The sequence below is a fragment of the Budorcas taxicolor genome, chromosome 19 (assembly GCF_023091745.1).
Source record: "Budorcas taxicolor isolate Tak-1 chromosome 19, Takin1.1, whole genome shotgun sequence".
Classification (NCBI taxonomy): domain Eukaryota; kingdom Metazoa; phylum Chordata; class Mammalia; order Artiodactyla; family Bovidae; genus Budorcas; species Budorcas taxicolor.
The window spans coordinates 49,009,248-49,024,339 of NC_068928.1; the positions used below are offsets into that span (position 1 = coordinate 49,009,248).

At 43.8% G+C, this 15,092-nt stretch overlaps 1 pseudogene; it reads right to left on the bottom strand.

Moving 5' to 3' along the window:
* Positions 1–274: 274 nt before the first annotated feature.
* The window catches only part of LOC128065458 (RNA-binding protein 4B-like), a 45,646-nt pseudogene continuing 30,828 nt past the window's right edge, over positions 275–15,092 (bottom strand).

Consider the following 15,092-nt stretch of genomic DNA (forward strand, 5'->3'; position numbering starts at 1 on the left):
CAAGTTTGATCCCCGGAGAAGCAACTAAGATCTCGTATGCGGTGCAGTCCAAACAAACAAAAAACCCTGGAGTTGAGGTGACTGGTCACAGCTGTGCTCTGATCTTAAGGCACATAGGACACGTAGCTGTACAAGGAAGCTGCTGCCGCCATTGCCTCCTGAAAGCGGGCTCCCTATGGGCTTAGCCTAGTCAGTAGCCGAGTGCTCCCAATGCATCCTCCTCATACATGGATTCCCTATAGCGCATGGGGTCCGCTCCATATTTCTCATTGTACTACTCAGTAAAGTCAGCCATGACATCCCTTTGATCTCTTTTGACTAGTGCTCCTCTTTTCCACAACCGAGAGCAGCCACCCTGGTCTTCTCCCACACCAGGGGCGGTTGGAAGCTGGCTCGTGTACGCCACGCGCATTCATTTGCCTTGAAACTCCGTGAGTCAAGGGCCTCTGCCCGTTCCACATGTAGGAAGGCATAATCGTTCACGACGTCACATTTCATTCCACCCCTGGTCCATACTCCTCAAACTTGACCCAAAGCTATCGTCTGGTACAAACAGGACACATAATGCCTATATGCAGCTTGGTTGATGCTTTGTTCCTATTCTTGCCGGCTTCCTCATTGATGTTCACTCCCTGCAGCTTTTTCGGGCGCAGGTTGCATTTGGCACACTCAGCTGCATCTTTTTCTCTTTATGTTTTGTTTGGTTGCTGTAGTTTTGTTTTGTTGTTCTGGCGGGGCTTGCGGGATCTAAGTTCCCTGACCAGGGATGGAACCCGGCCTGTGACGGTTTGCTGGCCCTCACTGAGGGTGCAGGCGCAGCGCCCTTCCTACCCACAGGACCCACGGCCAGTGCATTCCCAGACAGTACTTAACGATGTCACATTCTAGCACCTTCCCATGCTGCTCAAAGAGTGAGTGGATCTCTTGCTCTTCCTCCCAGAGCAGGTTTCCGATGAACAGCGTTACCACCCTGACAAAAGCCTCACGGACGCAGCAGTGGCGGCGGTTCCTTCGTCAGAGAAAACTCTACAAAATGGCGCCCGGGGCTTGCGCCTCAGTGGCGCGACGTGCACGTCTTACGCGCCAACTCACGTATGCGCAACTGGCGCCCCTCACCCTCGCAGGAGCCGTGTTGCTGTTCTGTTTACATATAGCGGACCGCCAACCGATTTTTGCAGTTAGAGACCACAAAACGAACAAAGCCAAAGATGATGCCCCAAGTGAGGACAGATATATAGATTGGAGAGCAGAATGCTGAACATATCAGAGGCAATCTGGACCATATAGAATCTGCTATCGAGAAAGCAAGGTGCATGCTTTCGTTGTCTTGAAACTCTCTTACTGTGACTATGAGTACTAATCTGCTCTTTCAAGGTAAGGGTAGGTGGGTTAGTCCATCTATTGCCCTAAGCTCATCTACACCAACCAAATGCACATCATTTCTGCTGTCTTGTCAATAATATATTGTGCAGGTTGGTACCTTGGAGATCTACTTGAACTTCCCAATGCTCCCAAATGGCTAACACATGGAGGGGACAAAAAATTTCACAGATTGTTGAATACAGGGTACTAGGAAATACAGACAAAAGAAAAGTAGGCTAAATGCGAAAAGATCCAGATTTTATATTTTTCCACCATGGACAAGTTAATTTTATTCTTTTTATGTACAAGGGGGAATAGGATGCACAGATCAAATTTTGAAAATGTGTTTCATAATACACAGTAATACTGCTTGAAAGTTAGTCATTACCACACACAACCTCCTGTCTATTTAGGGGCCAAAGGAGTTAAAGCTGTGCTCTATTATTTTAGGAGAGAGGTGTCTTTGATGATAAACCTTGAAAATAATTTACAAGAAGTCATGCCTAGAGGTGGACTACTGCAATATAACAGATTCTCCTTCTACACATGACCTGCTCACATATATTTCTAGCCTTTTGGGTAAGAGAACTTAGAACATGACCTGGAGGACTTCATTCCTCAGGCCCCCACCCACAGTGGATGTGGCCCTTCTCCAGCACTGAGTCACCCTCTTCCCCATGCCTTCTGCTTGGGTGGCAGCCCACCAAGCCTGAAACCCAGTTTCCTGGTCTGTCTACCTGGCAAGACAAAAAGTTCTCTGCATGCAGGGTAGAGCTCATTTGTCCCTGTCTTCTCAGCACATGGCATCATGCAGGGTTCAAAAAATGATCCCCAAGTGAAAGAATAGCAGGAAATTAGGAGAAAAGATGCCAAATGGCACATCTTAAAAATAATGTTTATACTATCCTATTTTTTAAAATAAAAATTGTATACACTTGGGAATTCTCTGGCAGTCCAATGGACAGGACTCTGTGCTTCCACTGTAGGGACCCAGGTTCAATCCCTGGTTACGGAATTCAGATCACACACACACACACACACACACACACACACACACACACACTTAGGGTGTATGAGGTGATGATTTGGGATACACATACATAGTGAAATTATTACTACAGTCAAGCTCATTAACATATTTCCTCTTGGGGTTACCTTTTTGTGTATGTGTGTGATGAAAAATTAAATTTTAAAAGGCTCCTGTGCATTAAGTCACAGATAAGTGGATACACAGCATGTGGTACCTGCATACAAGGAAATGTTATCCAGCCTTCCAAAGGAAGGAAATTCTGACAGATGCTACCACATGGATGCAACTAGGAAGCATTACGCTTGGTGAAATAATCCAGACAAATTATTCCACTTATACAAATAGCTTGAATAGTCAGATTCTAGAAACGGAAAGTAGAACGGTGGTGTGAGGGAATATGGGGGGTTAGTGTTTAAGGGGTACAGAGCTTCTGTATGGGTTGACAAAAAAGTTCTGGAGATGAGTAGTGGTGATGGTTACACAGCATTATGAATGTACTTAATGCCACTGAACTATACACTTAAAAAAGGTTAAAATATAGATTTTATGACACGTATTGTTATGCCCAGAGTCCGAGTCCCCAAAACTGAGAGAATAAGACGTCCACAGCAATGCAAAAGCATAAAGGGGTTTATTGCTAGCTCGAGTTAGGGCCCAGGTCTCATCCAGCACAGTGGAATCCGACAAGAGCCCCGAGCTCTGAATCACATCTACTTTTATACAGACGGTTCTTTGTTTCTGTAACAGCATAGCTGATTGGTTAAACCCCACGGCCCGGGCGTGCGGGACTTTTAAACCTCGCATCTCTATCTGGATTGGCTCGGGTCTGGCACAGGTGGGGGGCTACGGGGATTTTTCTGATTGGTCTAGCTACACTGCCTGTGGGAGTTTCCAGTGCCTCAGCTTTTCTAGAGACTAAACCTCAGGCCTAGCCTGCCCCTTAGAGCCTGTCCTGGCTCCAGTTTGGTCCTAACAATATAACCACAACATTTTTAAGACTCCTATGCAGTATTCTAACGAAAAATAGAGGACTGTGGCCTTTGGCCCATTTTTAGATGGTTATTTCTTCATAAGTTGCATTCTTAAATATCTAATTGATAGCAAAAGGAAGAAAACACATTAGGCATTCACACACCTCAGTGTCCAAAGGTCCAAAGTCATTAATCTGGAAACATACCACAAAATTCATGAAACTGATTCAAAATTTACTTCTAAACCGTGAGAGCAAAAAAAGAAGTGTGATTTTAATTTGGTTTTCTGGGCATGCAAGTGTTGTCTTGGTTGACTTGTTATTTTAATTGTTGGTAATCCCTGGTTAACAGTACTAACCTCACTGCCAGAAAGGTAAACATTTAAGCAATTAAAACATTCAAAACCTGAACTAGCAGGGAAAAAAAGTTTATGTTTCTAACACTTTCCTTTTAGCATCAATTGTGATTCATATATCAAAAGACTAACCTTTTAAAAGGAGATGAATTAGCTTTCATATTTGACTACTTTGGTAACCAGCTGTATAGAAAACTATTTTATCATCCCCCTTTCCCCACGCCCAGACAGAGAAATTTGTTGAGCTTGAGATTTCTAGATGATAATGCTGAAGTTCTTGATGTTAGATATCTTGTCAAGGTAAAAACGGAAGATTTTTTCCTTTGATATCTGTCAAGAAAATATAAAGGTATGGTTATCACTTTCTTTAAAAAGTTCTTTTCCCCTTAAAGAAAAGTGTGTTTATTCCGATGGTGGTTTAACAAATAATCACATGTCCTCAGCAAGCCTTCAAAACGAGTGATCAGAATGTAAGAAGCTGACAGACTCCAAATTAAATTGACACTACCCAGTCTAAGGCGTCAAAAGGTGTGTATCAGCATCGTCCAAAGCAAGTCTTTGGGGGTCACTTTTAACTTCTTCCAAACACCAAGTCTTTCCAAAATCAAACATGGCAGCAGAGAAAAGGCAAGAGAAGGGGCTTTGCTGTGTCAGTGTGGACATTCCTTAGGAGGTCAGTGCAAATCAAAGAAATACAACCAAATGGTTTTAATCGTGTGGGTGACAAGGGACAGGTGACAGGCGGGAAAGAGCGAAGAGATAAAAGTGTTAAGCGCTTAAAACAGGTGATGCACCCACCTGTGCAGTTCAGTAAACACAGACTAATGGTAATTTTTGTCTTTGGGTGGTGAGACAGGACCGCACCAGAAGATCTCATCCCTTGGGAAGGACAAGAATCACAGAGTCACAAAAAAGGGGAGAATGACCCTGTGGCTCTAGACAGATCCAGTGGAAGGGAAAAACAGAGGTAACATGAAGATGTGAATAAAGCATGCAGAAAGCACCTACAAAGGGCAGCTTCCTGGGTCCTGGAGAAGCCTGGTACCCTCTTACGCATGTTGGGGTAGCCTCCCCCCCATACTGGAAGCATCTGGTTCTGGAAGAGAAAATGACTTCAATCTAGGTGGAAGAACCACAAACAGACACAGTCAGGGACACACAAAGACCAAGGTGATAAAAAGAAAATACCCAGGTTAAGCCCATAAATCATTTTCAATAAGCCTTTCTAGAAAAACATTGTGGTGAGATAGGTAAGTCCTGGGGATGCAACATACTGGCATGGAGAGTGCGGGTAACAATATGCTATTGTACATTTGAAAGTGGCTAAGACAGTAGATCTTAAAAGTTCTCATAAGAAAAAAAAACCAAACATAAAAAAACAAAGACAGCCATGTATTTTCAGATCCCAGGTGAAAATTTCAGAAAATAGACACCTTCAAAAAAAATGAGACTTCTCTCTGTGGTTTTGAAGACAGAGTTTCACAGCCACTACTCCAAAGACCCAGAAAGACTTATTGTGCTGGGCAACTGGACTGTGCAAGCTTTGAGACTTACACAAATAATCAACCCTCCTTTAGAGATCCTGAAGTATCTTTTTAAGAGATTCTATGCTTCTATTTCTCCTGCTGCTGCTGCTGCTAAGTCGCTTCAGTCGTGTCCGACTCTTGCGACCCCATAGACGGCAGCCCACCAGGCTCCCCCGTCCCTGGGATTCTCTAGGCAAGAACACTGGAGTGGGTTGCCATTTCCTTCTCCAATGCATGAAAGTGAAAAGTGAAAGTGAAGTCGCTCAGTCGTGTCTGACTCTTCGCAACCCCATGGACTGCAGCCCACCAGGCTCCTCCGTCCATGGGATTTTCCAGGCAAGAGTACTGGAGTGGGGTGCCATTGCCTTCTCCGTCTATTTCTCCTAGTTGTTTTTTTTTTTTTTTAATCTTAATCGGAAACGAACTTATTTCTTTACCAAAGACTCCAATTCTGTGTGATATCCTGCTTAAGCTTGCTCATTTTTTTCTCCATGCTATTTTTTGGAACTCGGAAGAATTTCCTCTTTCTCTAAGCTGAAAAGCCTCCAGAAAAAGGGTTGGTTGTGCCCTAGTTTTAGAAGGTGATGAAAAGGCAAGTCGTTAAAGCAACACGGAGAAAACTACTACTTGTGGCCTCAGGGAGGAAAGAAAAAAAAAAAAAAGTCAGTCAAACAAAGATACCTGAAGTCTGATTGGAAATTCTGGGGCAATCTAAGCCTCATCTCCAAATGCCTAAACAATAGCCTCTATTTATGCACAGTTCAAAGGGACTCATTGCATCAGAAGGCATCTTGCGAATAAGAGTGCAGCTAATCTCCCAGCAGTAGAAATCCACTCCCATGAATAACAAAGCTTCGCTCTGTTACTCATAATAAGGATTAAGCTCAGTGGGATAAAATACACAGTTGCCAGGTCATCTTGGCATAGGGCTGAGTGTGGAAAACCAAGTTCCCATTTCTTCTCCATAAAGCCTGGTGGTTGGTACAGGAACCAGTTCTTTAAATGTTCTGTGACAATTTCTTTCGCTGTTTAAGGAGAAATCAGTTAACAAAGAAAGTGCTTTGAGAGACAATTGAAGGGCACTAAATCAATATTACTACTATCCTCAGACCCGGGTCACAACTGTGAGCACAGACCTCCAAAGGAACACACTGCTACCTAAAACGAAAAGACCCCACAGTCCATCCCCTCACCTACAGGGCTACCTCTAAAGCATCAAGGGCCTGGTCCCCTATCTGTTCCACACCTAGGTTTTCCTTCTTATTTCCTCTCCCTGCCCTGACCCCTGTTTCAGCAAAATCTATATGCTGACACCTTGCGCACACATGACTTACAGCTTCCCACTTAACAACTTTATTTGCCAAAATCTATATTCATCCTTCAAGGCTTGCTTTACAAGGGCTTTCCCATGACCCCAACCCACTGGCAGCTCTTCCTTGCATGTGGATGATGCTGAGTTTGCACTCAATTAAAAGTTTAATGTTCTTGTTGAAGTAATTCTATGTGGAATAATATGTGATCTGGGATTTGCTTCTAAAAAAAAAAATCCAAGAATAGGAGTGGAGGGTGGGGTATTACAAGATTCTAGATTAGCTATAAGCTGACTGTTGTAGTTGAGGGCTGGGCCCATGTGGGTTCATCAGAAGGGTCTCTCTACTTTTGCTTCTGTTTGAAAGTTTCCATTGTAAAACTCTGAAAATATTTAGTGTCACAAAGCTAGCTAATGACCACTGACATTCGAAACACAGGATCGCCTTATGTTAAGGGCTGCTAAGAGCAGAGCCTCTTGACTGTGCTATTGTTTTTCATGAATTATTTCATAGTTGCTGTTACTGCTTTTGTTGCTGCTTTCACTGTATCCAATTGTATTCATTATTCACCTGACATGAAAAGCCCTGCTGCTCTCCTCAAGGAGAGCTGGCAGTGTAACCGGGGACACAGGTAAACAGATAAATCACAGTGGAATCGTAAGTGAAACAGCCAGGACAGAAATCGAGTGGAAACAAACAGGTTTCTATGGGAAAACAGAGCAAGTAAGCCTGCTTTAGGGAGCTCAAAAAGGTAGTGCAGCCAGGAGGTGGAACTCAAGAGCTAAGCAGGGACGTCCAAGGTGAATAAGTCTGGGGCCAGGAGTACAACTCTGAACAGAAGATATGGCCTGGACAAAGACGCAGTTCTCAGGGTCAGATGTGGAAGATGCCCTGGCAGGGTAAGTGGGGGACCAGACTGTGAAGACTTCCCTGGTGACTCAGATGATAAAGGATGTGCCTGCAATGTAGGAGACCTGGGTTTGATCCCTGGGTGGGGAAGATCCCCTGGAGGAGGGCATGGCAACCCACTCCAGTATTCTTGCCTGGAGGATCCCATGGACAGAGGAGCCTGGCGGGCTACAGTCCACCGGGTGGCAAAGAGTCGGACACGACTGAGCGACTAACATGCATGAAGACCAGAAGGGGCTTGTAGCCAAGCCAGTGGGGCCAGATTTCACCTCTTAGACAATCAGGAACAAATGCGGAAGTAACATGATCGTTGTTGGTCTATTGGGAAGGTCACTGTCAGCTGTGTGCCTAACAGGCTGGCATGAGCTTTCACAACAGACCAGAGCCAGGCTTAGGGTGATTGAGTGAGGTACAAAATTTACGGGGACACCAAAGAATTCAGTGATTATTGCATTATTTTAATTATTATTTAATATTTATTTTAATTATTATTTTAAAATTGCATTATTTTAATGCAGTTTTCTTTTTCAGAAATCAAAATTAAAGCAAAAAAAAAATCCACGAGGGAAAACAAAATCCAAATTGTAGGTAAAGACAGAATGTTGCCGTTCGTTTTACCACCTTGCCTTATTTGTAATGGAAAACACCACCCCATCTCCACAAGCCCCACTCTCCACCATGCTGGGTGGGTTTACAAAGACAGACAATGATATAGGAACAGACTGGATAACGTGAGGCTTTATATATAGTTGTATTTTTTTTGTCATTGTTGTGGAGTTTTATTAACTTTTTCTGCTTGGTTCTCAATATGGGAGGATATTTTGATAAGTGGACATGGGGTGCACAGTTTCTTCGCCTAAAGGCGCCTGTAAGAGCTTGGCAGGGCTCTGCCATAGACTGGGAAGTAAATGAGGACGGACAGCCCTGAAGCAAGAACAAATGCCCAGAGGGTGAAAGAGGAAGAGGCCGGATTCAAGCAACGTTCCTAGGGCAGAAATGAGAGAATGTACCAACACAGCAGGAATATAAGCCTAAAGGCTCAGCTGGAGTATAATTTATTCTCCCCAACTACATCATAGACACTTCAGGGGCAAAAATTCCATTCTCCTAGCTTTTTGTATCATATTGTGCCCAACTCAATAAATTCCTATTAACTAATTAAGTGGAAAAGAAGAGCTTAAGTCCAAAGCACACACCACTGAGTGTGTGGTACTGTTTCGCAAACTGCCTCTCGCTGAGGTGCAGGGCGCAGTGATGAATCCCCATTCATGATAACTAAGACCCCCACAGTCTAATAAGCTCTTTGAATGACACTCTCCTGTCATTCTCCCATCTCATTTTGTATCCTTAGGACTAAAGAGAAGAGTAACTGAAATGAGGGCTCTGCTTTGTTATCTCTGCAGCTACGATCAGATTAGAAGGCTGAAAAAATGGTTGGTTACACCTGGCTGGGACAATGGGAGAGAATGGATGGGGGGAGGGAGCTTTACAGTTTTGTATCAGATAGTAACCAGATTCCCTCTCCAACCTTCCTGCCCATGTGATTTCTACTTGCCCCATATTAGCTTCAGTCCCATGTTATGGAATATGGCCTCTTCTCTGTGGAGCAGATCAGAGGCCGTTCAGGATCATGGACACATTATCCAGATAAATCACTAGGCGTGGAAATGTGCTCAAGAGAGACTCAATGATGGAGGAGGTTTTAATAAATAGAAAGCGGCTATGAGACTTCCCTGGTGGTCCAGCGGTTGAGACTCTACTTCCACACCTGAGCGAGTGGCTTTGATCACTGGTGGAAGAATCCCACAGGCCTAGAGCAGCCAGAAAAAAAGCTGCTATCAAATCTAACTTCTGGATGGTTTTGGAAGGCTGACTTGCTCTGAGAGGGAAGTACAGAGATATCAACTTGCTCCCCATGTCCCAGCCCAGGCAAACAGCTATGACTAAACAGGAAACTGGTCACTTAGCTGTTAAACGGATGTATGAGCGTTCAAAGCGCAAGCACCGGGCAACACTCTGAGACATCCTATAAAGCGAAAGCACAGCTGTGTTAACCCTGACAGATGTGTAAAAGACTCGTGTAAGAGGCAGGACCTACTTGGGTCGCCTGAAGAACTGAATTCTCTGTGAATAACTATGAATTATTTCAAGCCATGGTTTAATGGCCATCTACCGTGTACCCAGTAGCCTCACAGGTATAACTTTAAGCCATCCCAAAGTCCTGCAAAGGAAAGCGCTATTTTTTTTTCTAAAAAAGGAAGCTCTGAGAGGTTGAGTCATGAGCCTGAGGTCACAAAGCTGGTCCTAAAGGAACCAGAATTTAAACCCAGAGCAAAGCGGGCTTAGAGCAAGGACAAACTTTTCCTTTTAAGCTCCCGGTAACTTACTTTCAGTTAGTGGGAGGTGAATGAGTTCACCAGTGCAGGGTAAGGTCCTGCACTCAACATTTGGATATTTTATTCAGCAGAGGATATTTTATATTAACGATGGTTTTTTTTTTACAATATATCATATTTAAAATATTATTCATCGTGATTATTGAGTTTGGGGGCTTCCCCATCAATTTGGGGTCCCAGGGGCATGTATCACTAGCCTCATCCTAGCTTTGGCTGCCATCCAGGCTACGGGTGACCTGTGATAACCTGAATGCAGCCTACAGACAGCTCTCATTTTAAGCAGACATATCCCTCTTCTCCAGCCTGCCTGATAAGTTTTACATTCAAAAGTATTGCCTACTGTGAAAGAGGTTTTCAGTGTTGTATGTTTTTTGGTTGGTTTTTTTTTTTTTTTTTCACTTACTTGTTTCCTTCGTTTTTTTCCCTGTTCATTTTACTTTTTCCCTTTACCTCCTTTCTCTATTCACCACTGACACTGACTGGGATACTTACAACCAAGAAATGTGGCAAAAGGTGATAAACTGGATAACATGATGCAAAAAATTCTACACAACCCATGAACATATTCAAATGTACTCAAAAGGGAAGCATCCTAGAATAATGGCCTGTCCAAGGCCTCAGAGTATATTTATCTGTACAAGAAATTAGCTTCCATAAGGATCAGCTCTTCACACATCTGCCTCACAGAATTATCTCTGAGCCCTATTACCAGATACAAAATTAAATAAATATTATGAGCTGAGGCTGTGGGTGGTACTGGTAACTGGAGAGAGAAAAGTCATCCTTATTCTTTCTAAACTTTTGTTTCTACAATGTGGTACTGTTGTGACATAACACGAGTATGAGGAGGATAAAGGCCACGCCAACAGCAAACACAGCTGTTTTGAATCCTAGTCTGTATTTTTTTAATTAACTAAATACAGTGCTTGGTGGTTGTTTGTTTTTTTTTTAAATCAACATTAGGAAGCTCATCAATTACACAGAAGAGAAACTGTCATAGAAACTGACACTGTCCAGGTATTCATGCCTAACCAGTTTTGCATTTCAGCCCTGGTTTAAGTTAAAGAAGCACTCATTCAGGACCTGCTGTGTGTTCAGACAGGACCAGGAATTTGTATCACGAAGACAAAGGGCCAGGTTTCCTGGGAGAGGCTGATGCTCGGCCAGGGCATCACTACTTGGATCTGTGTTTTATGGAAGAGAGGCCAGTCCATTAGTTTAATTAAGAAAAAAAAAAAAAAAGCTTGATTGATGTCCATGCACACTTTCTACAGGACCGGCCAAGAGAAATTTATCGGAGCAGAGCGGGTAGGCCTCTGGCAGGATTACAATAAAATCAAATGTTTGTGTCCTGGACTTTCCTCTCCTTTTTCAGCACTTTCAACCTCTGAACAAAACAAAACAAAAACAAATAGTAGCGGTAAACCATCAGCGGGACTGCTTTTTGTTGCTGGGGTGGAGGATTATATTTTTGGATTGCTTCTCCAGTTCTCCCAACTTGACCCAGCTAATAAACATTTAAAAGGGAGTAAGGGAAAATACCTCTCAGCTCAGAAAATCAATGTTAAGGGTCCAGATTCTAAAATCCACACAGTCTATGCATTAGAGAGGTACTTAGGCCCTCACTCAGGAACTCGGTCCTCCCCATCCATATTCTAACACAGATTTTTAATTAATCTGGTATTTCAACCTGCAGGAGCTTAGAAGGCACACAGCAAAGGAGCACCCACACACTGTCCATGGCTGCTTATAATTATCACGACGGGGGCTATTTAATGACCTTCAGGGCAGACTAGGCCCTATTCGTTCACAGACAGAGCTATTCATTCACTGTCTCTCATTCATTGATTCAACCAGCCCTGCCTCCTCAGGGCTACTAATGCTCATTCAAGTTCTTGGTAATACCACCCTCCCTGACGTTAAGGGAGGTTTACAGAGCTGCCAATGTTCCTGTAAGACTCCCACTCTCTACCCCAGTGAAACCTCCTAAGAGATCAAAGAGTCTTAGGAACAGCATTAGTTTCCTGTAGCAGCAATGAGACAGTACTACCAACCATGTCACTTCAAGCAATAGAAATGTTACTCTCTCACGGCTGTTGCTTCCCTTGTGGCTCAGCAGGTAAAGAATCTGCCTGCAATGCAGGAGACCTGGGTTGGGAAGATCCCCTGGAGAAGGGAAAGGCTCCCACTCCAGTATTCTGGCCTGGAGAATTCCAAGGACTGTATAGTCCATGGGGTCGCAAAGAGTCAGACACAAGTGAGCGACTTACACTTTCACTTTCTTTCAGGAATCTGCAAGTAGAAGTCCAAAATCAAGGTGTCAGCAGGGCTACACTCCCCCTGAAAGCCCTAAAGAAGAATCCTTCCTACCTCTTCCAGCTTCCAGAGGCCCCAGGAGATCCCTGTGGCTGCATATCCCCAATTTCCGCCTCCACTTTCACAAGGCCATTTTTGTGTCTGTGTCCTCTTTTCTTATAAGGACCCCAGTCATTCTATATCCAGAATGATTTCATCTCAAGCTTCTTAACTTCTTAACTGACTACATCTGCAAAACCCCTATTTCCAAATAAGGTCACATTCTGAGGATCCGGACAAACATGAATCTTGAGGAGACTACTGGACCCCCACAGAAGGCTATCACTAAACTGATAATCGAGCATCCCACCTCCCCTGAAAGGCCATCATCATGAATCCCTGAACCTCAACATCCCTGAAGTCCAAGGATTCCTGGTTCCCTTTTATCCCCACTCCTCCTCTTGCCTTGACTTTCCACACATCAGAAAAGTGTTTATTGCTTAGTCGTGTCCGACTCTTTGCAACCCCATGGACTGTAGCCCACCAGGCTCCTAGGTCTGTGGGATTCTCCAAGTAAGAATATTGGAGTGGGTAGCCATTCCCTTCTCCAGGGCATTTTCCCAACCCAAGGATTGAACCCCGGTCTCCTGCATTGCAGACAGATTCTTTACAACTGAACCACCAGGGAAGCCCTCCACACATCAGAGACAAAAATCAAATCATGTCACTCTTATAACTCTCAGTGACTTCCGCACTAAGAAGGCAACATCCCAAATTCCTGGCCAGACACCCAAAGCCCTATATGATTTGCCCTCTGCCTTGGTCTGCTCCATCTCCTCGGAGAACCAGGTTCTGTTCTGAGCCCCAGCAGCAGTGCCACCTGTGGTCTTGGCCCCTCTGCCCCATGCTGACAACACCCATGCCCAGCCTGTGCTGTTCTGCTGGCTGTCAGACTCCTCTTTGGGAGCATCTTCTCCCACAGCTAGGTGGTCCCATTGCCCATGGCTGGCTGGCACTCTGATGATGCATCTGCCTGCAAGCTTGGTGGATCATAGCAGCCACCACACTCTCCCATGTGATGTCACCCAAGTGTCCAGACCTGCTTCCGCAGCTGGAGCTAAGTCCTTTGCCTTCCCTACTGCACACTTGTCGTCCTATCTCCTCTCTAGATCTGGCTTCCGTTGGTCTGGCTCAAGCAAGGAGGAGACAGGAAGACTATAAAAAGCAGGAGAGGGAGAACCATTTAGTGCAGAAGCAACTGGCTCTTTTGCCAAATATCTGCGAGGCTTCTTCCCGTGATTCATGCAGGTCTCTGCTCAGATATCTCATCAAAGGCCTTCCCCATCACTTTTCCCATCGCCACTCCCTGCTTCTTTATCCTGCCTTTTTAAAGTCTCTACCTGACATTATATTTGTATGTTTATACATTATCATCCAAAGAGCCGACTCATTGGAAAAGGCCCTGATGCTGGGAAAGTTTGAAGGCAAAAGAAGGGGGCGGCAGAGGATGAGATGGTTGGTTAGATAGCATCACCGATTCAACGGGCATGAATCAGAGCAAACTCCAGGAGATCATGGAAGACAGAGGTGCCTGGCGTGCTGTAGTCCACAGGGTTGCAAAAAGTCGGACACAACTTAGCAACTGAACAACAACATTATTATCTGCGTCCTCCCATGCAGAAGGCAGGAAGTTTCTAGTGGTGCCAGGCATTCTGAGACTTGTGGCTGCACATCCCCAGCGCCCAGAGTGGTATCTGACACATAATAACTACTCAGTAAATAGTGGTAAACTAAATGAGAACAGTAGTACCACAGAACTGAAATCCATAGGATACACTGTAATTGCTGACCTTTACAACAGACCTCTCAAGCAATCAAGGCAGAAAAGTATTTATTTTTTTTTCTTCCGATTAAATGAGATGTTCCGGAAGCCTTTAACAAAGTTTCTAGAACATAACAAGCCCAGCAAAATGTTAGCTATTATGATAGAAAATATTCTAGAAAAATGTACATGATTTTGTTAAACCTTCCTTATCAGGCACACCCAGCGTGTTTCCTGAGAGTTTCAGACAGCTAGAACTTTCCTGGAGGGTTAATCCACTGGGGAAATACGGGGGTGTGGTTGGTACCACCAGAAACTGAAAATATCTGAGCCAAACAGAGGGCATTTTAAATATAGGTATTGCTGATGAAATAAACATACAGCCCCTTGTCCAAAAAAAGTCACCACTTTAAAAGATAAATGAAGAAAAGGTTTCAGACTGATTCACGTGGAGCCTTTGAAGACATAAAATGTGTGGAAATGTGTGAATTATGCATTTCTCGGGATATATGCTTTTAAGATTAGTAAGGGACAAATCTATATTAGTATTCAAGGCCACAGAAACAAGTCTGTTTTACAAATTACCATGTAATTAAACAGAAGGCTCACAAGATCTATTTTAAGCACATCCTTCCCTTAGTCTTAGTATTCTGCTCACCATCTAAGTCCCCTCTAGCCAAAACCACAACTTAAAAACTGCAAGCTCATGGCGCTGTCAAGGAATATTTTCTAACTGTCCCCTAAAACTGCCAGACGAGCCGTGTTCCCGTCATGAATAAGGGTATCAAGAGGTTGACAGGAGGTTAAAAGATGGGGAAAAATATAGTAAGAAGGGTAAAGCTTGAGGGTGAGACAAGACAGGAAACGTAAAAAAAAAAAAAAGTGTTATTTATATTTATGATAGTTAAAGGGGCAGTTCATCATAAAGTAGAAACATCTAATGAATGTCTTTAAACCTTCCAAGTTTTTTTATAGTACAAAGCAGCAGAAAGAGTTAACGGTCCTGAGATGTTACCATTTATAAACTCCCCTGCATCTGAAACTGTCTTAAACTCTATATAAATCATATCTTTACACCTGTGAAAGGTACTCCTTTTACAGGTGAGCAGAATGGGG